General features: G+C 46.5%; 1 long non-coding RNA gene across 1 annotated transcript; it reads right to left on the bottom strand.

Annotated features, from left to right (window-relative positions):
* Positions 1-11,570: 11,570 nt before the first annotated feature.
* On the bottom strand, positions 11,571-18,018 carry LOC110257975. Its single transcript, XR_002340944.1, has 3 exons — positions 17,223-18,018; positions 14,084-14,139; positions 11,571-11,705 (listed from the first exon to the last, which is right to left on the bottom strand). It is a non-coding gene; the product is annotated as an uncharacterized LOC110257975 (long non-coding RNA).
* Between the last annotated feature and the right edge of the window lie 5,683 nt (positions 18,019-23,701).

Raw genomic sequence — 23,701 nt, 5'->3', positions numbered from 1 at the left:
TTCATTGCAGCACTATTCACAATAGCCAGGACATGGAAACAACCCAAATGTCCATCGATAGATGATTGGATTCGGAAGAGGTGGTATATATACACGATGGAATACTACTCAGCCATAAAAAAGAATGACATCATGCCATTTGCAGCAACATGGATGGAACTAGAGAATCTCATCCTGAGTGAAATGATCCAGAAGGACAAAGACAAATACCATATGATATCACTTATAACTGGAATCTAATATCCAGCACAAATGAACATCTCCTCAGAAAAGAAAATCATGGACTTGGAGAAGAGACTTGTGGCTGCCTGATGGGAGGGGGAGGGAGTGGGAAGGATTGGGAGCTTGGGCTTATCAGACACAACTTAGAATAGATTTACAAGGAGATCCTGCTGAATAGTATTGAGAACTTTGTCTAGATACTCATGTTGCAACAGAACAAAGGGTGGGGAAAAAAATGTAATTGTAATGTATACGTGTAGGGATAACTTGATCCCCTTGCTGTACAGTGGGAAAAAAAAAAGAACATTCTCTAAGACCATACACAAAAATAAACTGAAAAAGGATTAAAGACCCAAACAAAAGGCTGGATATTACAAAATTCTTAGAGGAAAACACAGGCAGAACACACTTTGACATAAATCATATAGCAATATCTTTTTGGATCCACCTCCTAGGGTGATAAAAATGAAAACAAAAATAAACAAATGGGACCTAATTAAACTTCAAAGCTTTTACACAGCAAAGGAAATCATTTTTAAGAAAATGAAAAGACAGCCCATAGAATGGGAGAAAATCTTTGGAAACAAAGAAACCAACAAGGGAATAATCTCCAAAATATACAAACATCTCATACAGCTTTACATAAAAAGGAAACAAGGAATCCAAATTGGAAAGGAAAGGAAGTAAAAATATCCCTGTTTGCAGATGACATGATACTGTACCTAGAAACCCTAAAGAGGCTACCAGAAAACTGTCAGAGCTCATCAATGATTTTGGCAAAGTCACAGGACACAAAATCAATACACAGAAATTGACTGCATTTGCATATACTAACAATGAAAATCAGAAAGACAAATTAGGGAAGCAACCCTGTTTACCATCGGAAGCATCCAAAATAATCAAAGATTTAGGAATAAACCTACCTAGAGAGACAAAAGACCTGTACTCTGAAAAGTATAAGACGCTGATGAAAGAAATCAAAGATGACACAAAGAGATGGAAAGACATACCACACTCTTGGATTTGAAGAGTCAGTGTTATCAAAATGACTCTACTACCCAAGGCAATTGACAGAGTCAATGCAATCTCTGTCAAAGTACCAAGGACATTTTTCACAGAACTAGAAAAAAATATCTTAAAAGTTTATTTGGAAGCACAAAAGACCCAGAATAGGCAAAGCCATCCTGAAAAAGAAAAGTGAAGCTGGAGGAATCAGGCTCCCTGACTTCAGACTATACTACAAAGCTACAGTCATCAAAACCGCATGGTACTGGTCCAAAGACAGAAATGGAGCTCAGGGGAACAAGACAGAAAGCCCAGAATAAATCCCACGTGCCTACAGTCAACTCATCTCTGACAAAGGAGGCAAGGGTATACAAGGGAGAAAAGACAGTCCCTTCCATAAGTGGTGCTGGGAAAACTGGACAGCCACTGTCACAGAATGAAAATAGAACCCTTCCAAGCACCGTACACGAATAAACTCAAAATGGATTAAAGGCCTAGATATAAGACCACATACTCTAAAACTCTTAGAGGAAAACATATGCTAAACACTCTATGACATAAACCACAGCAACATCTTCTCAGATCCACCTTCCAGAATAATGACAATAAAAAGAATAATAAATAAACGGGACTTAATTAAACTTAAAAGTTGCTGCACAGCAAAGGGAACCCTAAACAAAGTGAAAAGACAACCCACAGAATGGGAGAAAACCTTTGCAAATGAAATGACTGACAAAGGATTCATCTCCAAAATTTATAAACACCTGCTATGCTCAAAACCAAAAAACCAAACGACCCCATCAAAAAACGGGCAGAAGACCTATAACAGACAGTTCTCCAAAGAAGACATGTGCATGGCCAAAAAACACATGAAAAGATGCTCAACATCACTCATTATTAGAGAGACGCAAATCAAAACCACGATGAGGTACCACATTACACCAGCCAGAATGGCCATCATCCAAAAGTCCACAAACAATAAGTGCTGGAGAGGGTGCGGAGAAAAAGGAACCCTAGTACACTATTGGTGGGATTGTCAATTGGTGCAACCACTGTGGAAAGCAGTATGGAGATGCCTCAGAAAACTAAACATCGAACTACCATTTGATCCAGCAATCCCACTCCTGGGCATCTATCCAGGCAAAACTCTCAAAAAGACACATGTACGCCAATGTTCATTGCAGCTCTCTATACAATTGTCAAGACATGGAAACAACCTAAATGTCCATCGACAGAGGAGTAGATAAAGAAGATGTGGTTCATACACACAATCGAATATGACTCAGCCATTAAAAGGAAAGAAATAATGGCAATTGCAGCCACATGGATGGACCTAGAAATTATCATGCTAAGTGAAGTCAGTCAGATAATGAGACACCAACATCAAATGCTTTCACTTACATGTGGAATCTAAAAAAAAGACACAATGAACTTCTTTGCAGAATAGATGCTGACTCACAGACTTTGAAAAACTTACGGTTTCCAAAGGAGACAGGTTGGGGGTGGGAGGATGCACTGAGTGTTTGGGATGGACATGCAGTAAAAATTTGGTTGTGATGATTGTTGCACACCTACAAATGTAGTAAAATTCACTAAGAAAAAAGTGTGTGTGTGTGTGTATATATATATATGAGAGACTGGGTCACTTTGCTGTACAGCAGAAATTGACACAACACTGTAAATAAACTATAATTTAAACATTTAAGAAAAAGAACATGAAGGAAGATAATGAGAAAAATGTATGTATGTGTATACACACACACACACACACACACACACACACACACACAGATGAATGGGTCACGCTGCTGTACAGCAGAAATTGACACAACACCATAAATCAACTCTACTTTGCACTAAAAATATTTAAATAAAAGAACCTGCCCTGGATTTGCTGGATCAGAATCTGGATTCTACGCAAGATCCCCTGGGGATCATGTTCACAGTAAAGTCTGAGACTCCTGAGGTGGTCTCTGATCTCTTTTGCCTTGTTTATGCAAAAATGAGCTGTGGAGGAAAGAGATGTTTTTGCCACACCATGCATGAGGGTGCCATCGTATTTTTCAGACTTTGAGGAAGGTCGGACCTTAGGATAAAGAACAGGTGGTGATGTTTGTATCTTTAATAAAACTCCAGGCCAATGAGGCAGAAGATGTGAGAATTTTACCAAATCAGGCACTTGGCTTGGCCAAGAATTTGTCATCAATGAGGCCTCCCTGGTCAGGTGTGGAATCTCAGTGATGATGTTTTGTTTCTTTCTTTATCTTTTTCTGTCTTTTTACAGCTGCACCTGTGGCCCATGGACGTTCCCAGCCTAGGGATGGAATTGGAGCTGCAGCTGCCGGTGTACACCATTGCTCAGGCAATACTGGATCCTTAATCTACTGAGTGAGGCCAGGGATCAAACCTGTGTCGAATTCTTAACTTGCTGAGCCCCAGCGGGAACTCCGTGGTGTTTCTGTTCAAGAGGTTGTGGAGCCCGTCCCTGGCTCCTGCCCCCAGCCAGGTCTTTAGTCAGTGTGTCACGGCTGCTTCTCCCTCTCCCTGAATGGGGAGTATATCTGTGATGGTTGAGTTTATGGGTCTGCCGGAGACACAGTGGCCAGATTTATAGTCAAATGTGATTTTTGGAGGCTTCCCTGAGGATGTTTTTAGTATGAGATTAGCATTTACCCTGGTGAACTCTGAGTAAGGCAGACTGCCCTCCCCAGCGTGGGTGGGCCTCATATCATCAGTTGACGGCTTTAAGAGAATAAAGACTGACCCCTCCTAAGGAAGAAGGAATTCCACCAGCAGATGGTCTCTGAGCTTTGGCTGCAATATTAGCTCTTTCCTGGGCCTGCTGGTCTACCCTGAAGATTTTGCACCTGCCAGCTCCCACTGCTGCATGAGCCAGTTCCTTAAAAATAATCTCTCTTTCTTGGTAGATAGATAGATGCCTAGATGATCCACAGATACACAAACGTAAATAAATGAGACACAGGGAGGTAGGTACAGACAGATGGAAGGACAGAGATGATAGATACACAGATGAGAGATACATACTAATAGATGAGAGATAGATGTGAGATAAATAGGTGGGTATAGACAGAGGACAAGTAGGCAGAGAGGTGCTTAGATGATAGGTGGATAAATGATAGAGAAGATGATGGATAAATGATAGAGAAGATGGATGGGTGGATGGAAAGAGATGGGTGGGTGGGTGGATAGACAGACAGATGACATATGCATATAAATAGATGAGAGAGGTAGGAAGAGGCTTAGATGATGGGTGGATGGATGGATATGCGAGATGGACGTATCGAATGTAGGGACGTAGGGATGGACAGATAACGTGGTTCGATATGATGGGCGCATAGATGAGAGTTACACACAGATAAACAGGTGACGGATGGAGGGATGGTTAGATAAGTAGGTGGGTAGAGACAGACAGATAACTGGTAGACAGACACACAGATAAACAGATGGAGGGATAGTTAGATAAGTAGGTGGGTAGAGACAGACAGATAACTGGTAGACAGACACACAGATTACAGATAAATGAATGGATGACAGACAGACAGACAGACAGACAGATACAGAGCTCGTATTGATCCTGCCTCCCTGGAGACCCTCCTAACACAAGACCTGAGTCCACTTAGAGCTGATGTGAGACGAAGAAGGTGACAGGTGACCCAGCTGTCGGGACTCCAGGCCAGAGAACCTCCCAGGTGCCGCCAGAAACTCGACAACTGTCACCCAAAGGGTTAAGACGAAAGGACTATTTCCCACAGGCGCTCAGCCACGGGGTGAGGGTGCCCTGCCTTCTTCTCCAGGGCCAGCTCCCGTCCTGCCAGCTGTCCTCCTCCATGCCCCAGGGTCTCCCCCACCTCCCTGCCCCCCAGGCCCTGCCCTGAACCTGCCGAGACGCAGCCTGAACTCCAGGTTCTTTCTCCCTGGACTCCCCTGCCGCCCTGCACCTGTTGGCGGCTCCTTCGGGGGTCGGCCGTCTCTGGAGAGCCTTCCCTCGGCCCTAAGCACAGGGGACTGTATCTGAGGCCACCTGTACCATAGTTTAAGCTGAAAAGTCCGTCTACTGACAGGTCACTTTCCTGAAATTTTAAGGCAAACACACCAAAAAAGAGAAGCAAATGAATCCACCCGGGCCCAGCAGCCTGTGCAGGACGGGAATTGAAAGCTCTCAACATGAGGCCTGCACATGCTCCTCCGTCTCACTTTCTCCAGGATTCACTTTTCTCAGCGATTAGAGAGGAAACTGCAGAGAAAATCCACGGTGGCTAATTTCACGTCTCAACGTGACAAGGCACAGGCTGCCTGGAGACGGGGTGAGAGGTCCCTCTGGGGGTGAGGCCGAAAGGCGTGTTGCTCGCATCCCTGGGGGCTGCGGGCAGGAACCAGGGTAGAGAGAGGACGGCATCGCCCTGGAAATGCTTCCTAAGGCAAGAGTCTGGCCCTTTAGGGTACGTGCGACAGTTCACTGCTGCCTGCTGAACAGCCCCGCTTCTGCTGTGTGGGAACAAAAAGAGCAGGCTTTCCGATCTTGTCTGGGGAAAACGTGCATGATAAATATATCGAAATACACTGGGACAGGCTGTACAGCGAGTGGATGGAAAGTATACTGTTTTTTGTTTTGTTTTGTTTTATTTTGTTTTTCTTCCCTTTTTAGGGCCCCACCTGCAGCACATGGCAGTCCCTAGGCTGGGGTGAATTGGAACTGCAGCTGCCAACCTACACCACAGCCACACCAGCTCTGAGCTGCATCTGTGACCTACACCACAGCTCACGGCAATGCCGGATCCTTAACCCACTGAGTGAGGCCAGGGCTCGAACCCGCATCCTCTTGGATACTAGTCGGATTCCTTTCCACCGAGCCACAATGGGAACTCCTATTTATGCTTTTAATAAGGTATCAGCGACAAAGTGTGTGGGTATCTGTGTGTGTCTGTGTAAGCCCATGTGTGTGTATGTGCTGGGTGTATGTATGTGTGGGAACGTGTATGGTTGCAGATGTCTGTGTTTGTTATAAATGCACATAGAACGAAGGGTTCTGGGCATCACGTATGAGCCAAATCCAAGCTGAAGCGTCACTGAGATGTTCTCGGCATTGAAAGGGTTCAGATATCGTCACCACATACAGCACAGAGCCAGCGTGGGCTGTGGCTTTTCCATATGAAAGTGGAGCCCCCCAAAGTCTCTCCCAGGTCAGACCACCTGTCATCCAGCTGGGAACCCGAGACTAGATTTAAGTCCTAATCATCCTGCATCAGGAAGATATCTCACTTTGGAGGCGGCTCGCAGAGCACGCAAGGCAGGGCTATGCCAAGATCAGACACCTCTCAGCAGGTGCCATGGCAGGGGGAAGGTCACCCATGACCAGGCTGCTTGCACAGCTGGGTACCACTTTGCGATGCAAAGCTGTGTCCCATCAGTTTAAAAGACAAGCTCTGATCCCAGAGACTCGGGGAACAGCCCTGTTGCTGTAGCACAGCCTCATGCTGCAAAGCTCTCTGGGGCTCCCTGACTGTGGCCACAGTGGCCACCAGACCTGGCCAGACATGCAAAGGTGTGCCAAGACCCCACCTGGGGCAGAGCCCGTTCCAGACAAGGCACAGCATTCTTGTGAGGTCTCCTGCCTCTGGAGACAGGGAGGGGAACAGCGTTTAGTTTCACCGTTTTCTCAGTGGTCGTCCTAATCCTTGGATACAAACAGGTCTGTCCCAGTGAAAAACCCTCCAGACTTCGCTCCTACAGAAACCCCAAGGACAGAGACCTTCCTGTCACCTGTAACCTAGAAGCCAGCTCCCGCCCCATCGCCCCCCGGCATTCATGCCCTCACTTGGAGAGTTCTTTGAGGACAGGAAGAAAGCCCCCTTAGGGGCTGTTTGGGGGGTTTGTCTCAGTTTTTTAAAAGTGCCTTGTTATTCATTCTCTCTCCCAAGCCTGGCAGAGAGGAGAAGATGCAGGGCTGAGACTCTGCCGGGTACGAGCTGTGAGAGCGTGGACAGGTCACTCAGCCTCGAAGAGGACATGACAGGTCACATATTAACTCAAGGGGAGGATGGACAGATGGATGGATGGATGGATGGATGGATGGATGGATGGATGGATGGATAGATGGATGGATAGATGGATGGATGGATCGATGGATGGATGGATCAGTGATAGAACAGATATGACGGATGGATGGATAGATGATGACAGAATAGACATGACGGGTGGGTGGGTGGATGGATGGATAAATGACAGAACAGATATGATGGATGGGTAGATGGATAAATGATACAACAGATATGGATGGATGGATAAATGATAAATAGATACAATGGGCAGATGGATGGATAAATGTATAACGGATATGATGGGTAGATGGATAGACGATAAGTGAGAGAACATATATGATGGATGGATGGATGGATGGATGGATGGATGGATGGATGGATCAGTGATAGAACAGATATGATGGATGGATGGATAGATGATGACAGAATAGACATGATGGGTGGGTGGGTGGGTGGATAGATGGATAAATGACAGAACAGATATGATGGATGGACAGATGGACAGATGGATGGATGGATGGGTGGGTAAATGACAGATGGATAGGATGGATGGATAGATGGATAAAAGATAGAATGCATATAATGGATGGATCAATGATGGATAAATGACAGAACAAATGTGATGGATGGATGGATAGAGATATGACAGATGATAGCTAAGTAGACAGATGCTTCAATGATGGATGACACATAAATTATTGACACATGAGAGATACATATAAAGAGATGACAGATAGATGTACGGTTAGATAAGGAGGTATGTAGACAGATACAATGAGTAGATGAGAGCCAAGTAGGTAGATGATAGATACTATGGACAGATATAATAGACAAGTAGAGAGACTGAGAGATACACATAAAGAGATGACAGGTGTATAGGCAGGTAAGGAGGTGGGTATGTGGGCAGACAGAGACAGCTGCCCAGAGGAAGCGACAGGCTGCACCCAAGTCAGGGGGAGGGTGGAGGTGTTCCAACAGCATCATGGCCCTCGGCAGGTCTCCACGCCGGGCTGCTGGGAGAGGTGCTGGTCTGCAGCTACTGCACAAGCACGAGGACTACGCTGAGGAGTATTAGTGTAATTACCATAATTATGATTCTTACGGCCACAATGGTCACATGACTGCAACAGTGTAGCATGTGCTACCACTACCACGACCACTGCTGCTGCTCCAGTTGTGACTCTGCTCCAGCGACTCCAGAAATTAGTACTATGGCCACTTACTCTTACCCTTACAAGCACAGCAATCACTGTGACTCCTACTACAATTACTGCTACAGCTACTATTACTATAACTAGTATGACTGTGATATTACAACTACACCAACTACTGTTACTATCCTGACTGCTACAATTATTGCTATGCTGTGATACCGTTATGCTACAACTATTTCTATCGCAACTTCTTCTTTTTTTTTTTTTTTTTTAGGGCTGCAGCATATCACATGGAAGTTTCCAGGCTAAGAGCTGAATGGAGCTGCATCTGCAGGCCTACATCACAGCCACAGCAACACGGGATCCAGGGTGCATCTGTGACCTACACCACAGCTCACAGCAATGCTGGATCCTCAGCGCACTGACTGAGGCCAGGGATCGAACCCGCGTCCTCATGGTTACTAGTCAGATTTGTTTCCACTGAGCCACGATGGGAACTCCCATTATCACAACTTCTTTGACTGCCATAACTAGTACAACTGCCACTGCTACAAAAACTGCGACCATGACTACCGCAAACTTCTACAATTATACCAGTGCTACGACTACAATGAGTTCGACTGCCACCCCCACCACAACCTTTCCATGTGGTACTACAGTTATCTCACAACTCCTCTTACAGCAAACACTACAACAATTACTACTAGCGCTACGACTGCAATTATTATAATTAGAACTACTAGACCCACCACAAGAACTACTTAACTCTGCACTTACAGCACTTAATCTGCTACTAAGACAAACACTACTCTAGTGCCACAACTACAGTTATTACACTAATTAGTACTCCTACCACCACAGCTCTTGCAGTTATCACTACAGCTCTCACTTACACAACATCTGCTACAAAGTATCACTAGTATCCTACAAGTATCGCTAGTGCTACAATGAGTCCAATGATTAGTCCCACTGTCACCATCACACAACCACCACTAACATTTACTACAGTTATAGTCATGACCACCAGCACGGGCACCCCCATCACAGCTGCCACCATGGTACAACTGCCATGACTACAACCAGTTCTACTACAATGACTGTCACCTCACCTGCTGCTATTACCGCTGCTAAACGGCTACCATGATGATGGCTACTACTCCTACCAAAACCCCTGGTACTACTTCAACTACTACCACCACAGCTGGTTTTACAAGTATTCTGACTGCAACATCTACAACTAGTGCTGTAATAAATACCGTTGGTACCACAACGGCTACCAGAGCAACGGCTACACAACAACGACTTCCACTGTTGCTACTACGGCTACTCCCCTGACTATGCCTATTCCAATTATTGCTACAACAACTGCTACTATTACTACTGCTGTTAAAGAAAAAATAGAGTATGGAAAAAGTTAAAGTGGTAAAGGCAGATTTCATTTGGGACGATTGCAATATGGGAAAAGTAACCCGTATACAGAGCCAGACTCATCTCCAAAGAGGTGACCAAGAGGGGGTTTATTGCCAAGGAGTAGGTGGGATCTGTGGACGGAAGACAACTAAGAGAAACATCAGGGGTGAGAGGATTCCAGCTAAACCAAGTCCTGCTGAAGGCAGAGCAGGGGGACATCACCTGGGGATGGTGGAGAATGAGGACCCAATCGGATATGGAGGTGAGTGGATGTGGAAGTGATCAGATATGGAGGTGACCAGACAGATCAGATGGGGAGGTGATCACACAGGAGGTGAGCAGACATGGAGGTGATCACACAGGGAGGGGACTGGATAATGAGATGATCAGACGTGGAGGTGATCAGATTTAGAGGGGATTAGATGTGCAGGTGATCACACATGGATCTGACCAGATAAGGAGATGATAAGATGTGGAAGTGATCATATATGAAGGTAACCAGGCGTGGAGAAGAACAGACGTGGAGGTGACCAGACTTGGAGGTGATCAGACGTGGAGGTGACCAGACACGGAGGCGATTAGACGTGGAGGTGACCAGATGTGGAGGTGAACAGACATGGAGGTGACCACACATGGAGATCACCAGACATGCAAGTGATCAGATTCAGAGGTGACCAGATGTGGAGGTGAACAGGCACAGAAGCGATTAGATACAGAGGTGACCACATTCAGAGGTGAGCAGATATGGAGGGCTGGGGGCCCTGGTTCATCTGAACAGGGTTCTTGCTAAAAGTGGACCAAGCAGAAATGAACGTGGAAGTCCAAAAACCAGAGGTCACTGAAGAAGCATTTAGGGGAGGCTGGTTGAGGAGACAGTCTGTGACACTACACCTACTCCTTCTCTAACTTCTGCTGCCACCACAGGAATGGCTACTCAGTGGAAGACCCAAGAGTCACCATCAGGGAGGTGAGAAGGCAGCTGCTACACAGGAGAAGCCGATGACTCCCCAGCAAGGATCTGGGCATTTCTGTCCTAGAAGGAACTTCTGCCCTTCCACCTCAAAAATTCTAGACCTTACGAGTTTTCCAAAGGTTGTGACCATATTTTGAAATTAATCATCAGCCCCCCAGCACTTAAATACAAGTCATTTCCTTCCCCCACGCCCTGCATCCAGACCTTCCACATTTGCTAATTGTGGGATCTTGAGGTGCATTCTCAAACATCCTGCCTCAAACTTCTAATTTAGGAGAATCGGCCAGAAGGGTCCATACCTTCCTTCACAGGCTGTTGTGGAGATGGAGAGAGTGAAGATGTGTGCTGTGCTAGGAGCAGGGCTTAAATCCTACACACTCAGGTCCACGATTTGCTTGTATCCTCTTCTCCTTTTGTGTCTGATTTTCCCTTGTAATTCACGCCCAGCAAAGGTGCCATGCCATGGACCGGATGAACGGCTCTCAACTCGGCTATGGCTCAGAGCCAAAGGGACCACAGGTGGCCGTGCTGTCTCGTCCGCTCCCTCCTTGTCCCAGGCGGACCCAAGCACATGCCTTAATGGAAATCCTAAGTTGAATCTCCATCTCTGAAGACCCACTGCAGACAGCAGTCAACACAATCAATATAGCAGAAGATACCTACCTAATCCCCCCAACACCTGTAGGGTAAGGTCAATGTTAAGAATTACGTTCTACTAAGCATCTCATGGAAGGCACACACACACAAGTACACTCACCAGGAACGGATTCATCGATTCTACAAACGGCAAGGGAATTCGGTCCTGGGGACCCGGACCAGCCACTTCCGTTTTCTACGTATTAAATAGGGTGCTCCATAAAGTCAAGGGACTCTCTGGAATTTCTGCAATTAGGAAAAAGACATTTTAGCAGGCTCATGGATGCCTGGCTCTAAAAATATCCTGTCTTGGGTAGATCTCTTTCCCAAACAATTGTAATTTTTTTCTTCAAAGCTCATGCCAGTCGAGGGGATTTTAGCAAGTACTTTAATCCTTTAAAAGGTTTTCACTTCCAAATTTTCACGTGGGAAGATTTATCCCCCTTTTTAAGGAGCGCTAATCTACAGAGGAAAATATCAAACACATTACCATCAGCTCATTTTGGTTTCCTCCCTCACAGAAGAATATGCAAATTATTTAGTCATCGTTAGAAAATCCTACTAAAGACATTTTGTCCCTGCTCCACAGATTGATAGGTTTGCAGACAAGGATGACCCGGCTGTGCCCTAATTTTCGCAGAACTTTGCAAAGCCATCATCTGTTTTGCTCTCTGGTTTTTGATGTCTTTCTGAAGTGTGGATTAAGCCTCAAACCCTCTTTTCACTTCCTGACTGCTCTGATGCAAATAATCTGCATGACGCAAAAAATGTCCCATTTAGGGGGTAAATCCACTTGGCTGCAGGATTCCTTTGCTTCCTTAGAATGGAGTTTCTCTCCCCCCTCCACCCAGGGTCCTGAGTGTATTAACGATAAAGATAATTATTTTAGCACTGTGTTGGGGGGAAGAGAATTTTACAATGGCTTCATTGTGGAATTTTTTTGGGGGGGGCCACTCCTGCAGCATATGGAGGTTCCCAGGCTAGGGGTCAAATCACAGCTGTAGCTGCCAGCCTACACCACAGCCACAGCAACACCATATCTGATCAGCATCTGCAACCTACACCACAGCTGAGAGCAACGCCAGAGCCTCAACCCACTGAGCGAGGCCAGGGATCGAACCTGCATCCCCGTGGATGCTAGTCAGACTCGTTTCCGCTGTGCCACAACGGGAACTCCCAATTGTGGAATTTTTCATAGTGATTTCTTTTTTCCCTCACCAGTGCTTGGCGGTTTGATACCATGGCATCCTTTCTTGTGGCTGAGATGAGATGAAGCCACACCAGAGCTGGCTCTTCTGTGATTTTTCTCTCTCCATGAGCATGCACTGAGTTTTGAGTGTCTTGTATGAATGCTGCTGGAACATGTCTGGAGCTGGTTCTCTTCCAAAGCTTCACTGAGAGCTCAGCATGCAGACATCTTTCTGCTCCCTTGGCTGACACCTCTCTTCTGCCCTTCCTGTAATTAGCGCCTCTGAGCCATGGTCCCACCCTCCTTTGCAGGAAATCCCATTTGTCACAAGTTGGCTTTGGTGACTCTTCTCAACGTCTCTAAACTGATTTGTTTTGCCCCATAAGCATTTTAAACTTTCCTCTGCATGCTGGGAACATTTTTTCCTTGTCAGTGTTCTACTTTCCCCAAATTTGATTTCTCCCAGCGCCAAGGAACTGCATCAGGACTTGACCGTCAGCAGTTATGTTTTTCTATTTCCTACAGACTATTTCTCTCGTTTGTTTATTTCTTCGCATCAAACACCCAAACGTCCTGTGAATCTTGTACGTCTTTCAAATCGTATTTTTCTAACGAAAATCTTTTCCGTCGTTTTCAATTACTCTCGTTTGTGTTGTGTGTGGTTTCATCATAAGCAACTTGCCCAGCTAATCTCCTTCTGTGTTGGTGGTATAGAAGTGCCACCTGATCTGTCTTGCAGGCAGGCCACTGCTTTCTCCCTCTTAGAACCCCTCTATCGGGGTTTTGTTTGGTTTTGTCTTTTTAGGGCCACACCCTCAGTACAGCCCCCCCCCCCCCCAAGGCTAGGGGTCAAATCCCAGCTGTAGCCACTGGCCACAGCCACAGCAATGCAGGATCCGAGCTGCATCTGTGACCTACACTGTGGCTCACAGCAACCCTTTAAACCACTGAGTGAGGCCAAGGACTGAACCCGCATCCTCATGGATACTGCTCTGGCTCATTACTCCTGAGCCACAATGGGAACTCCTTAATTGGAGTTTGTTTGTTTTTTTTCCTTTTGTCTTTTTTAGGGCTGCACCCACAGCATATGGAGGTTCCCAGGATAGGGGTCAAATCAGAGCTGCAGCTGCTGGTCTACACCACAGCCACAGCAACACAGGATCCAAGCCATGTCTGTGACCTACACCACAGCTCATGGCAACAGCAGATCCTTAACCCACTGAGTGAGGCCAGGGATGAAACCCGCATCCTCATGGATGCCAGTTGGCTTCATTAACCACTGAGCCACGACAGGAACTCCCTTGATTGGCGTTTTGACGTGACAGAAGAAGTCACTGTCCTGACAAGAACCTGCTGCTCTGCACAGTGGCTGCAGTGGGAGGGACTGACATATACATGTTACTACATACGAAACACAGGGGTTACAAGGACCTACCGTCCGGCGAAGGGAAATCTGCTGAGACTGTGTCACCACCTACGCGGGAGAAGAATCTGAAAAAGAAGGGATAGACGTCTATGTGTCACCGAGTCGCTCTGCTGTACACCTGAAACTCACACAACTCTGTACGTCAACTCTACTCCCCAAAATTTAAAGAAGAATCTGCCCTAGGGATCAGCCTCGGGGGGTGGGCAGTTCTGGGGGGGGCTGGTATGTCTACTCCCCAAAATTTAAAGAAGAATCTGCCCTAGGGATCAGTCTTGGGGGATGGGCAGTTCTGGGGGGGGGTGGTATGTCTACTCCCCAAAATTTAAAGAAGAATCTGCCCTAGGGATCAGCCTTGGGGGATGGGCAGTTCTCATGGGGGGAGAAGAGGGCAGAAGCCATCGTGCGGGGAGGAGATTCTGCTCTAGGGACGGGAGGCAAGTGAGAACAGCCATCCTCTCTCCCCATCGAGCACATCTGCTTACTTGTGAGGCAGGTCCCAGCGGCGTGGAGAGTCTCCCAGTGGAGACGCCTGCTGCCCCCATGGAACCACTGTCGCAAGAGGAGGGATAAACGGTGAATAAAAAAGGAATGAAGGGTCGAATCACGTGAGATGCGTCTAGAGGAGGCAAACCGAGGGCGAGAGAGGTCCCTGTACTCGGAACCCTCGGGGATCGTCTCTCTGGGGAGGTGACACGCATCTCGAGGCTTCCGAGAAAGAACGAGCCCCTCAAGGAAAGAAGCCAATGAGACCTGTGGGGTCAAGGGACAGAGAAGCTTGGTGTGCCTGAGCTGAGTGGGGAGGTGGGCGTGGGGGAGATCAGAGCCTGCGTCTCTTGGGGGAGACGGTGGGGGAGGGGGAGTTGTCCAGAGGCCGTGGCCTGGAGCTGAGGCCGCGCAGTTGGGGAGGCTCCTTGGAGAGTGAGCTGGAGAAAGGAAAGAGAGGGCAGGGCTTAGACGGGGACGTGCTCCAGGCCAGTGATGGTGGCGGCATCTGGGTGGGGGGCCGCCATCATGGGGTAACGGGACAGATGGGACTACGTGCCCTGGAGGGACCCGGCACAGCAGGAAAAGACAGCGAATGTGCAGGAGGAAGTCAAGCTTCCGTTTTGGTTTGAGCAACGGAATGATGCCATTTACAAGGACCAGGAGACTGAGTTGCGTGGAGTGGGTTCTGTCCTCGCCCCAAATCTGCGGGTTGAAGCCCTGACCCCTCGTGGGGCGGTGTTTGGAGGGGGCGGCTTGGGGAGGGGATTGGGTCAGATGAGGTCTTGCGGGTGGGCCCTGTGATGGGATTAGGCCCTTTTCAAGAAGAGGAAGAGACCCCAGATCTCTTTCTCTCCACCCTGTGAGGACATGGCGAGAAGGCAGCCCTCTGTGAGCCAGGAAGGAAGCCCCACCAGGACCTGAGCCTGCCCCCGCAAGATCTCAGATTTCAGCTTCCACAACTGCGGCTGAAGACATTCCTGCTGTATAAGGCCCCACCCTCCAGCATTTGCTTGGGGCATCTTGAACTGATTAAGACACAGTGTGGCGGACTTTTGTTGTTTTTGCCTTTCGAAAGGCAGAGCCGCTGCTTTTCTGCTGGGGAGCTACCCTATTTGTCTCCCTGCAAAGGGTTCTTCCACCATGGATAAGGGGAGTCACGGATGATTTATAGTTAACAATGCATGTCTTCTCACCATCTTTTGATCGGCCCATGGGGTTGGGACCATCTGTGCCAGGTAAGTCTGTCTAAGTCTATTTTTAAAAAATCACACCATGTGTTGGTAGGACCCTTGGGGGCTGATGCTCCTCTTAATGCCCATAAAACAAGTAAGGACGATGGCCAGTCACAGAGGTCAAGGGACAGGACAATGGTTCATCGCCAGCAGACCCCACCAGGTGGGAAGGCGGGAGATTGCTAAAGATGCCTAACTGCACCTGCATTCACCGTGGGACCCACCTGCATCTGAATTGCAATACTGCTTTTGGCTTTTTGCTTTTTTTTAGCAAAAAAAAGCACCTGCAGCATATGGAATCTCCCAACCCAGGAGCTGAATCAGAGCCACCGCTGCGGTGACACCACAGTCACAGCAATGCCAGGTCCTCAAGTCACATCTGCAACCTACATCACATCTCACAGCAATGCCAGATCCTGTGACCCACTGAGCAGGGTCAGGGATCAAACACGCGTCCTCATGGATACTAGTCAGGTTCATTCTCCCTAAGCCACAATGGGAACTCCCTGAATTTCCGTATTTCAATATACGAGTCAACCATCAGGACCTGCTCAGGAGGCCACTCTCCCTCACCCAAAAGGGCAACACCTGCTTTGTGGACAGGCTATGGTGTGAAACTTCAATATTCCTCCACTGTGAAATATTCCTGCCCTGAGACAGATCCATGATCTCAGAGGGGGATAACCATGCACCCTTTGCTCCAGCCCCGTGAGGTCTGTACGCCACACGGTGGGGGAGAAATAATTATTCTTCTGTGCTCACCTGCCAGCTTGTTATATCGGCAACTCATCCTCATACATGCCGGGGGACTCAGATCTCCACGCGAGCATATCAGATGTCTCACCTCCTGGCTACTGGGGTGGAACCCCCTTGAGCAGAGGTGATCACCCCAATATTTTCAACAGTTGTCAAGGACTGGATTCACTTCCTCAGGGCTGCTGTAACAATATACCAAACTGGGGGGCTTTCGAGGACAGGAACTGACTCTAATTTCTGGAGACTAGAGACCCAGGGTCAAGGTGTCATTATGGAGGGTTCCTTCTGGAAGCTCTGCAGGGGGATATTTCCGACCTCTCTGAGTTTCTGGGGGTATCTGAGCAATCCTTGGTGTTCCCTGCCACACGGATGCACGACCCCGCTGTCTGCATCTGTCCCCACAGTCTTCTCCCCTGCATCTCCAAGCAACCTTCCTCCAAGGACACCAGACACACTGGCTACCCCTCCCCCATGACCCCTTAACGGTGACATCAGCGAAGACCCGCAGGTCACATTCCGGGGTTCTACGCGGACCTGAATGCCTCCAACCCAGTGTCACGCTCTCAGCTGAGACGTCTGCCCTTTTCTCCCTGGTCCGTTCTTTCTCCATCATCCAGCGTCCATCACCCAGACTCTGGACTGGGCAGCAGGAAGAAACGCTCACAAGTACACACCGGGGTTTCCTTCTCCAGGCGGAGGGAAAACCGCTTCCCATTTCCCCTCAGGCTGAGCGAAGAGTCCTGCAGATTCTCTTCTGGGCTCTAAATTCCCGCTGAGACGATGTGTTCTGAGTTGAAGGAGTGTCTGTGAACCACAAGCCGTGGCTCCTGGTGGGTCACTCTTGAAGGACCTGGCAGGTGTCACTCTGGCTGGGCTCGGAGATGGCAGCGACATTCTGAGTGAGTCAGAGTAAAAGCCACAATCAGACATGGCTATATTTCCTTGTCTCATGCTTTCCTGCATGGAAGCAGGGCCTTTTCAACAGCTCAGGGGCTGTTTTACTCATTAATTTCTACCTTCTAATTGCCAAGAAATGAGTACGTTAAAAGCACAGCCTGAGGATCCACTTCCCAGCTGCTTCACCCTCCAAGGCAGACCCATGAAAGGGGCTTCTGGTCAACCCTTCATTTTTCTCCACTCGGCTCTGCCAGTCCTTAGCTGCCTACCAGTGAGCACGTGCTGGGTAACAATTTCCTCCAACTTAGCAACGTAAAACAACGCAGATGCCTTACTTCACAGTGGCTGTGGGTCAGGGCTGCAGGCATGTGTGATCCAGGCCTTCTGCTCGCAGCCTCCAAAAGATGCAATCAGAGAATCAGCTATGGGTGTGTTCTCCCCTGGAGGCTGAGCTTCTCTTCCAAGTCTGTTCTTGCTGTTAGCAGAATTCACCTTCTTTCGGATATGGGGGGGGGTGTGCACCATGGAATATTACTCAGTCATAAAGAAGAATGAAATCATGCCATTTGCATCAACATGGATGGACCTCGAGGTTCTCATACTAAGCGAAGTCAGACAGAGGAAGTCAAACACCATATGATATCACTTCTATGTGGAATTTAAAATACGCCATAAATGAACCTATCGACAGAACAGAAAGAGACTCACAGACATAGAGAACAGACTTATGGTTACCAAAGGGAGGGGGAGAAGTTACAAGTGTGGGATTAAGAGATGCACACTGCTATATATAGATAAACAACAAGTGCCTCCTCTGTAGCACAGGGAACTATACTGAATATCTTGCAATAACCTATAAGGGAAAAGAATCTGAAAAAGTGTGTGTGTGTGTGTGCATACACACACACATACACATATATACACTGATCACTTTGCTGTACACTTTAAGCCAACACAACACGGTAAGTCAACTATCCTCAATTAAACATTAAAAAATAGAAAAGTGAAAACGACATAAACAATAAGCCATTACTATGAGGGACGACCTCACACCAGTCAGAATGGCCATCGTTAGTAAGTCCACAAATAACACATGTTGGAGAGGGTGTGGAGAAAAGGGAACCTTCCTACTCTGTTGGTGGGAATGTCGACTGGTACAACCACTATGGAAAACAGTATGGAGGTTCCTCAGAAAACTAAATATAGAACTACCATATGACCCAGAAATCCCACCCATGGGCTCATATCCAGACAAAACTTTCCTTGAAAAAGACACATGCACCCGTGTGTTCCTTGCAGCACTATTCACAATATCCAAGACATGGAAACAACCTAAATGTCCATCAACAGATGAATGGATTAAGATGTGGTACATATACACAGTGGAATATTACTCAGCCATGAAAAAGAATGAAATACATTTGCACCAACATGGATGCAACTAGCTATTCTCCTACTAAGTGAAGTCAGAAAGTGAAAGACAAACACCCTAGGATATCACTTACATGAGGAATATAAAAAATAAAACTAGCGGGTATAACCAAAAAAGATGCAGACCCACAGATACAGAGAACAAACTAGTGGTGACCAGTGGGGAGAGGGAAGGGGGAATGGCAAGATGGAGGAGGGGAGGAAGAGGTACAAACTCCTAAGTATAAATAGACAAATACAAGAACATAGGTACAGCACAGGGAAATGTAGCTAATATTTCATAAAAACTTTCAATGGAGTATAATCTATTAGAAATTGTATCACTATGTTTCCACATGAAACTAATGCCACCAACTGTACTTCAACTAAACCTAAATAAAATTTTTGAAAGAATCACTTTTGGGAGTTCCCGTCTGGCACAGGGGAAATGAATCTGACTTGGAACCATGAGGTTGCGGGTTCAATCCCTGGCCACGCTCAGTGGGTTAAGGATCTGGCATTGCCGTGAGCTGTGGAATAGGTCGCAGATGTGGCTTGGATCCGGCATTGCTGTGTCTGTGGTGCAGGCCAGCAGCTGTGGCGCCAGTTGGACCCCTAGCCTAGGAAACTCCATAGGCCATGGGTGCGGCCCTAAAAAGCAAAAGCAAAAAAAAAGACTCAATTTTTACTTGCCAAGCAATATACCACCAATAGAACATTCTGAGAACTTTTGCCTCCATAGGCCCAGCTGACAGAAGAGGCCAGGCTGGCTGGCTGGTGAGAAGAAACCCCCAGCATGGAGCTTCCAGCCTCAATGAGGTCCAGGCGGGAAAATAACCAAGGCCCAATCTCCCTGTTTGCCTCTGAGTTCAGACTAACGGTGGCCCTGGGCGGGGACCTCCTCTCCCCCAGGAATCAGGAGGCTCTACTCCCAGCTCTCCCGGTCTGTTCCAGGGGCGGGCACACCCAGGCCAGGACCCACGCAGCTGGGGGACGTGGACGTCCTTCTGACGGGCTCAAGTCCAAGCAGGACCAGGGCACACTTTGCCTCCAGGAAGTTCCCCCCAGTCAGCCCTCAGCCTAGGTGTAAACTTGTCCAGAGAATGTAAAGGAAATCAATGCAACAAGCCTTGGGAGGGAGATGGGATTAAGGCGGCAGAATAGAAGGACTGGAGCTCAACCTCTCTCCTAAAAACAACAAAATTCACAACTAAAGGCTGAGCAATCTTCGCCCAAATGGACCGGAAACCTTAAAAAAGATATCCAACTCCAGAAGAAAAAGAGGAGGCCACATCAAGAGGTAGGAGGGGCGATTTCGTGATATAAACAACCCCATACCTCCCGGGTGGGAAGCCTCACAGACTGGAAACTAACTGGTTCACAGAGACTCACCTACAGGAGTGAGAGTTCTGAGCCACACATCAAACTCTCACGTGTGGGGACCTGGCCCTGGGAGAAAGAGCCCCTGGAGCATCTGGCATTGAAGGCCAGTGGGGCTTGTGCACAGGAACTTCATGGGACTGGGGGAAACGGAGACCCCATTTTTAAAAGGCACGCATGGACTTTCACATTCACTGAGTCCCAGGGCAGAGTGAGGTCTCCATAAGAATCTAGGTCAAACCTGACTGCAGTTCTTGGAGGACATCCTGGGAAAAGAGGGGGGAACGTGGCTTGTTGTGAGGGAAGGACATTAAAAGCAAAGCCCTCGGGAATATTCAGCAGCTGCCTTTCTCTGGAGGGGGCCATTTAGGGAAAATCTGGCCCCACCCATCAGTCAGTGCTGAGAAGCCCCATGTCAAACAACAACCCAGGTGGGAACACAGCCCCGCCCCTCAGTAAACAGGCTGCCTACAGACCCCTCTCTGGCACACAGCTGCCTCTAACCCCATCCAGAGACTAAGTCCCACCCACCAGAGGGATTAGAATTGGCTTCACCTACCAGGGGGCAGGCATCAGCCCCTCCCATCAGGAAGCCTACAGCAAGCCCCCATACCAACTTCAGGCACATGGGGGGCAGACATCAGAAGTCAGAGAGGCTACAACTCTATTATCCATAAAAAGGTCACCACACCAAAAAACCTATAAAAATTAAAAGACAGAGAACTATATAACTCAGATGAGGGAGAAAGGAAAAAGCCAGGAAAATCACCTAAGTGATGAGGAGATTCTCACCTCTAGGAAAAAGACTTTAAATTATTGATGCTGAAGATGATGCAAGACATTAGAAATGAACTGGAGGCAAAGACGGATAACTTAAAGGAAACACTGAGCAAAGAGATACAAGATATAAAACTTAAATAAGAAGGGATGCAATGAACATGAGGGTGCATGTGTCTCTTTTAAGTAGAGCTTTGTCCATCGACAGATGATTGGATTCGGAAGATGTGGTATATGTACACAATGGAATACTACTCAGCCATAAAAAAGGATGACATCATGCCATTTGCAGCAACATGGATGGAACTAGAGAATCTCATACTGAGTGAAATGAGCCAGAAAGAGAAAGACAAATACCATATGATATCACTTATAACTGGAATCTAATATCCAGCACAAATGAACATCTCCTCAGAAAAGAAAATCATGGACTTGGAGAAGAGACTTGTGGTTACCTGATGGGAGGGGGAGGGAGTGGGAGGGATTGGGAGCTTGGGCTTATCAGACACAACCTAGAATAGATTTACAAGGAGATCCTGCTGAATAGCATTGAGAACTATGTCTAGATACTCATGTCGCAACAGAAGAAAGGGTGGGGGAAAAAACTGTAACTGCAATATATACATCTAAGGATAACCTGACCCCTTGCTGTACAGTGGGAAAATAAAAAAAAAAAAGAAGGGATGCAAAATACAATAACTGAAATTAAAAACTCACTAGAGGTAGCTAACAGCAGAATACAGGAGGCAGAAGAATGAATAAGCGAGGTGGAGGACAGATTAGTAGAAATTACAGGTGCAGAACACAAAAGAAAAAAAAGCTTGAAAACAAATGAAGAGAGTCTCAGAGAACTCTGGGACAATGTTCAATGCACCAACATCCGCATTACAGGGGTGCCAGAAGGAGAAGAAAGAGAGAAAGGGACAGAAAAAATATTCCAAGAGATAATAGCCAAAAACTTCCCTGACACAGGAAAGAACCACTCACTCAAATCCAGGAAGCACAATGAGTAGCATACAAAATAATCCCAAGGAGGAATACCCCAAGACACATATTAATCAAACTGACCAAAATTAAAGACAAAGAGAAAATCTTGAAAGCAGCTAGGGAAAAGAAACAAATAACATACCAGGGAACCCCAATATGGTTATCAGCAGATTTTTCAGCAGAAACTCTGCAGGCCAGAAGGGAGTGGCATGATATACTCAACATGATGAAAGGAAAAAACCTCCAACCAAGATTACTTTACCCAGCAAGGCTCTCATTCAGATTTGAAGGAGAAATCAAAACCTTCACAGATAAGCAAAAGCTGAGAGAATTCAGGAACACTAAACCAGCCTTACAACAAATACTTAAGGAACTTCTCTAGGCAAAAAAGAACAAGAGAAGAAGGAAGGAAGAAACAGCAACAAAAACAAATCTGAAGCAATTAATAAAATGGCAATAAAAACATACATATCAATAATTACCTTCAATGTGAATGGACTAAACGCCCCAGCCAAAAGACATAGACTGGCTGAATGGATACAAAAACAAGACCCATACATATGCTGTCTTCGAGAGACCCACTTCACTTCTAGGGACACATACAAATGGAAAGTGAGAGGATGGAAGAAAATATTCCATGCAAACAGGGATCAAAAGAAAGCTGGAGTAGCAATACTCACATCAGACCAAATAGACTTTAAAATGAAGAATAGTTTAAGGGCCAAGGAAGGTCATTACATAATGATCAAAGTATCAATCAGAGAAGATATAACAATTTCAAATATTTACGCACCCAACATGGGTTCAGCACAACATATAAGACAACTGCTAACAACTTTAAAGGACAAATTGACAATAACACAATCATAGTCGGGGACTTTAACACCCCACTGACAGCAATGGACAGATCATCCAGACAGAAAATCAATAAGGAAACACAGGCCCTGAATGATGCATTAAACCAGGTGGACTTAGATATTTATAGGACATTCCATCCAAAAGCAACAGCATACACAGTTTTCTCAAGTGCACATGGAACATTCTCTAAGATGGATCACATCCTGGGCTACAAATCCAACCTCAGTAACTTTAAGAAAATTGAAATCATATCAAGCATCTTTTCCAACCACAACGCTATACGCTATATGACTGGAAATCAACAAGAAAAAATCTGCAAAAAACACAAACATGTGGAGACTAAACAACATGCTACTCAACAACCAATGGATCACTGAAGAAATCAAAGAGGAAATTAAAAAATACCTAGAAGCAAATGACAACAAAGATACAACACTCCATAATCTATGGGATGCAGCAAAAGCTGTTCTAAGGGGAAAGTTTATAGCAATACAAGCCCACCTCAGGAAACAAGAAAAAGCTCAAATAAACAAGCTAACTTTACAGCTAAAGCAGCTTGAGAGAGAAGAACAGACAAGCCCTAAAGTTAGTAGAAGGAAAGAAATCATAAAGATGGGAGCAGAAATCAATGAAATAGAAGCAAAGAAAATCACAGAAAAGATCAATAAAACAAAAAGCTGGTTCTATGAAAAAAATCAACAAAATTGATAAACCCCTAGCCAGACTTATCAAGAAAAAAAGAGAGAGGACTCAAATCAATAAAATTAGAAATGAAAAAGGATAAGTAACAACAGACATCCCAGAAATGCAAAGGATCATAAGAGACTACTATATGCAACTATAC

This window comes from Sus scrofa (assembly GCF_000003025.6).
Source record: "Sus scrofa isolate TJ Tabasco breed Duroc chromosome Y unlocalized genomic scaffold, Sscrofa11.1 Y_unloc_scaf6, whole genome shotgun sequence".
In the NCBI taxonomy this organism is placed as follows: domain Eukaryota; kingdom Metazoa; phylum Chordata; class Mammalia; order Artiodactyla; family Suidae; genus Sus; species Sus scrofa.
Note: the sequence above shows the minus strand (reverse complement) of the source record. Positions and strands in the feature narration are given on the sequence as shown.